The sequence below is a fragment of the Nansenia antarctica genome, assembly GCF_963989245.1.
Source record: "Nansenia antarctica genome assembly, chromosome: 1".
NCBI classification, from domain to species: domain Eukaryota; kingdom Metazoa; phylum Chordata; class Actinopteri; order Argentiniformes; family Microstomatidae; genus Nansenia; species Nansenia antarctica.
The window spans coordinates 98580980-98585979 of record NC_137674.1 but is presented as its reverse complement, the minus strand read 5'-3'; the positions used below and the strand labels follow the sequence as shown (position 1 = coordinate 98585979).

Sequence of the window (5000 nt, the reverse complement as noted above, 5' to 3'; positions counted from 1 at the left end):
ACACAGTAAACAGGTTGTAGACTGTAACTGCATCTCAAGAAAGATGGATTTGGGAGTCACGTGACGCAGGAATAAGAGATGGCAGCCTAAAGCGTGCTCTCGTCGACTTTGGGACTAAAATCCTTTAAATTATCCTTAATAGTGTTCAACTTTTAACAATTTGAGGGGACATTTTTAAGTGACGGGAGATTATGGCAGAAGACCCAAAAAATTCGGCGAAGGAGTCAAGACAGAGACTTCGTTCAGCCACACAAACGCAACTCCACATGCAAGCTAACAGGGATGATGCTAACGAGGTAGAACTAGCTAGCAAAGCGCCTGGTGATAGCAGAGCCACTGAGTATGATATGGCTCAAATACTCCAGATGCTGAATAAGATATCGGAGGACGCGGCAGAAATGAAAGAAATCCGACGTTCTGTGTGTTCCATGGACGCTAAACTGACCTCACTCGGCACACTGAGCACTACTGAGGTGGAGGAACGAGTGAGTAGGCTGGAGGACGAACAAGCTAACAGGAGTGCCGTTCCTGCAGTCACTAAAGCGGACTTGCAACAACTAACAGACAGGCTAGCTGACGCTGAAGACAGATCCAGACGCAATAACCTCAGATTCGTTGGGATACCAGAGGGAGCTGAAAAGAACGACATGACTGCCTTCCTGAACAAACTCATCTCAACATCCCTGGACATCAACCCTCCCCCAGGTGGAATCGAAATGGATCGCGCTCATAGGATTGGGACACGTTTGGAAACCGGAGACAAGGGCAAAGTGAGAACCATCGTCGCCCGCTTTCTGCGCTACAAAGATTGCCAGAACATCCTTGAGGAGGCACGGAAGAAGAGACGCATAACGTGGGACAACAAACCGGTGATGATCTTCCCAGATTACTCGAAGGAGACCCAGCGGAAGAGAGAAGCATTCAACCTTTGCAAGAGAGCACTCCATGAGCGCAAGATCAAATTCAGCCTGCTCTACCCTGAACGTCTAAAATACTTGCTAATAGATTAGATAAAACACTTGGGTCACTTATCCATCCGGACCAAGTGGGCTTTATTAGACGTAGAAATTCTTCTGATAATGTGAGGCGCCTTATAAATATTATGTGGTTTATGCGAAATTCGAACAATCCAACAGCGGCCATCTCGCTCGACGCTATGAAAGCGTTTGATAGGATAGAATGGAGATACATGTTTCAAACATTGAAGACTTTTGGGTTTGGCCAAACATTTCTGAGATGGATTGAGATCCTTTATGAAGACCCGGAGGCAGCGGTGAACACAAACGGTCTAATATCATCCTATTTTACACTTGGTAGAGGCACTCAGCAGGGCTCGGCGCTGTCACCAGGTCTCTTCTGTCTAGCCCTCGAACCCCTTGCAGTAATGATTCGTAACAACCCGAATATTCCAGGAATTAGAATAAATGAGTCCACGCATAAGCTTATGTTATATGCGAATGACATATTATGGCTTGCCTCGGACCCAGGTAGATCTGTCCCAGCACTTTTAGACAACATCGAGTCCTTCTCCAAGCTATCAGGGTACAAGGTCAATTGGTCTAAGTCCGAGGCTCTTCCACTAACTTCGTATTGCCCTAAGACTTTATTCCAGGCAGGGTCTTTTCAGTGGCCTATGGAAGGTATAAAATACCTAGGTATCCTTTTTCCTCATCAAACCAGCAAAATAATAGAAATTCTATACTATTTCTATCATTATGGGGGAAAATCAATGTCCTGAAGATGAACTGTATCCCGAGATTGAATTGCCTGCTCCAATGCCTTCCTATTGCCATACCCCAGGTGTATTTCAAAAGGTTTGACCAAATTTGCAAAAAGTTTCTATGGAATGGTAAACGTGCTAGGATAAAGTTGGAAAAGCTCCAAGTCCCGATCAATAAGGGTGGTATGGGTTTACCTAAACTAATATTGTTTCACTATGCCTACTGCCTGAGACACATTGCTCAGTGGACACTGCCACCTGAAAGGGCCCCTCCTTGGTTTGAGATTGAGCAAAAATTGCTTTCCCCTATTGCCCCTATAAATGTCCAGCAAATTATCATTTGAATTACGATCCCATCCTATAATAGCCAACCTCTACAATGTATGGAAGAAAATATGTAAGTCCTTTAAAGTAAATGTCTATCTTAACTCTGAATCTTGTATTTGGAATAACCCCAAATTGCAAATAAATAAGTGTTCCTTTATATGGAAGGAATGGGTAAGAAAAGGAATTGTAACATTAACAGACATATGGGGGAGATGGTCTGAAATCATTTGAGGAGTTGGTTAATGAATATGGGTTGCCTAGACATGATTTTTGGAAATACTTGCAACTCCGCCATTTGCTGGACAGTATTCTAGGTAAAGGAATCACACCTCAACAGTCAACTCTTCTGTCTGAGATTACAAAGATAATGGGTATGGGACATGAGGCGGCTATCTATTATAAAATGGTTTTCCAACAGACGGTTAAGGTATCCTATGCATTGATGGTGATTTGGTCAGTTGATTTGAAAATTGATTTCACAGAAAAAGAATGGGACCAAATATGTGAGAACATTAAGAGAGTATCGAGAGACATTAAAATTAGATTGATCCAGTTCAAGGTTCTTAACCGGTTCTACTGGACCCCCTCCAGGATGTTCAGGCTGAAGCTCAAGGACAATGCTGATTGCTGGAAATGTTGCAGGCCGGAAGGGACCCTGGTTCACTTACTTTGGGAATGTCCTATGATTCAAAATTACTGGCGAAAGATCCACGAATGGGTGCAAAACATTACCCAGGACAACTTTGAGTTTTGTCCGAGACTGTATGTTCTCAGTGATCCACAAATGACGTCTCTATGTGGAGCTGCAGAATTTATTCAGACCAGTATAATGGTTGGAAAACAAATAATTATGAGACACTGGAGGAACGCAGGGGAGACGTCTTTCCAGGGATGGCTTATGGAGTTGGCAAAGGTGGCAGCATACGAACAAATGTCCTTCAGTACTATGGACAGAACTGAACAATACACAGCAAAATGGGGAGGCTACTTGAGATATATTGCTAGTCGGTTGTAAGACTTAAGTTGACAAATTGGATGAGTGATGAATGTAATCTGGGTGCTTTTTTATTTATTTTAATTTTAATTTTATAGTTTGTTATTTTTTCTGCATTATTTCTGTTTGATGACAGCAAGACTTATTCTGTGATATTGTTACCATTGTATACAAAAGTTGTATAAGTCAAGAAATGTGTTAATTGAAAAATTCAATAAAATACTGATTACAAAAAAAAGAAATATGGATTTGTAAAATATGTACAGTTGAAGTCAGAAGTTTACGTCAAAGTCATTAAAACCGACAAGTCATTTGCCAAGTCATTTTTCCAGCAAGTGTAGAAAAACTCACACACACTACATGAACTTGAAGGACGACTGCTTAGACAGAGACTGGAAAAATACTTTTTTTCTTCATTTTATCATGCTCTTAAAAAAGTGCTCTGGTGCAAAAAGTGTGTTGGACGTTGAACGTTTCAGTCATACGACCATCATCAGTGTCACAGGGCTGCAGACAAACATGCTTTTCTTATAGGGCCACAGGCCATGAGCCCTTGATTGTTTGTTTAATCTTGATGACCCTGATCATCAACACCTGTGTAGGCCTGTGGCCTCACTTTGCATTTCTTAAGAGCATGATAAAATAAAGATTTATTTTTTCGTTCTAGTCTCTGTCTAAGGAGTCGTCCTTAAAGTTCATGTCGTTTTTCTACACTTGCTGCCCTATCTCTTTGAAACTACCGCACCTACAACCAATTACTGGAAGAGAGAAAGGACAGTTTTTCCAACACGTGTTTACAGACAGATTATTTTCACTTTATCAGTGAGTAATCTACTATATCACAATTCCAGTGGTTCAGAAGTTTACATACACTAATTGACTGTGCCTTTAAATAGCTTGGAAATTTCCAGAAAATGGCAATGGAAAATCTCTGACCGATAGGGAACTCTGTCATTTGTAATGCCCCCCCCCCAGTGACTTGAGATGGTAAGGCAGTGAAGACCTGATAGGATTGACCCATTTAGCATGTCATCCTTTCCCTTGAATCTCTGGTGTAGCTCCTGGGAGAATGTATCAAAACATTACCCAGGAAGTTCACTTGGTTAGCAAATGGGTCTTCCAAATGGACAATGATACTTCCAAAGTCAAAGTCAAGGTATTGGAGTGGCCTGACCTCAAGCCTGTAGACAATTGGGCAGACCTGAAATGTGTGCATGCAAGGAGGCCTACAAACCACAAAGTAGGTTACACCAGTTCTGTCAGGAGGAATGGGGCCAAAGTTCCACCAACTTGTTATGAGAAGCTTGTGGAAAAGGAAACAATTGAAAGGCAATGCTACCGGACACTAACTAAGTGTATGTAAACTTCTGACCCACTGGGAATGTGATGAAAGAAATAAAAAGTTGAAATAAAATCATTCTCTCTACCATTATTCTGACATTCCACATTCTTAAAATAAAGTAGTGATCCTAACTTCACCTAAGACAGGGAATATTTATTAGGATTAAAATTGTATAGAAACTTCAGAGAGTGGGTGTGTTACCCTGTGTCACCCTAGTCTCTTACAGGGGCGGGAGAGAGGGGGGCTGTGGGCATTAGTGCGGTGAGGGGACTGAGGGAGGCTGGCAGCAGGGGGCCTTGAGGTGGGAGTTACGTAACCGCTAGGCTGGGGTCTTACATAAAGACGCTCCCTCACAGATGACTGACCGCAATGAAGGAAGACGGCAGGCGGGTTCCAGGCTACAGAGCCGGACATTTCTATTCATAAATACAGGCAAGAGGGAAGGGGGGGGGGGGAAGAGAGTGAAGCTCAGAATAATTCCTCTCTTTGACGCGTCTTCCCGAGCTCAGAGTATTTCTCTGTGGCTGCTTAGGAGAGCCGACAGTAATTCCATTAAAATAACAACTCTGTCCCCTCCCAGCTTTAACAGCCTTAAAGTGCACAGAGACAGACGTTCA

At 42.5% G+C, this 5000-nt stretch overlaps 1 protein-coding gene across 1 annotated transcript in view; it reads right to left on the bottom strand.

Annotated features, from left to right (window-relative positions):
* pde4ba (phosphodiesterase 4B, cAMP-specific a) overlaps window positions 1-5000 on the bottom strand; it is a gene marked incomplete at both ends in the record, with an annotated part of 126360 nt that overhangs the window by 103374 nt on the left and 17986 nt on the right. The gene's annotated exons all lie outside the window — the stretch shown is intronic.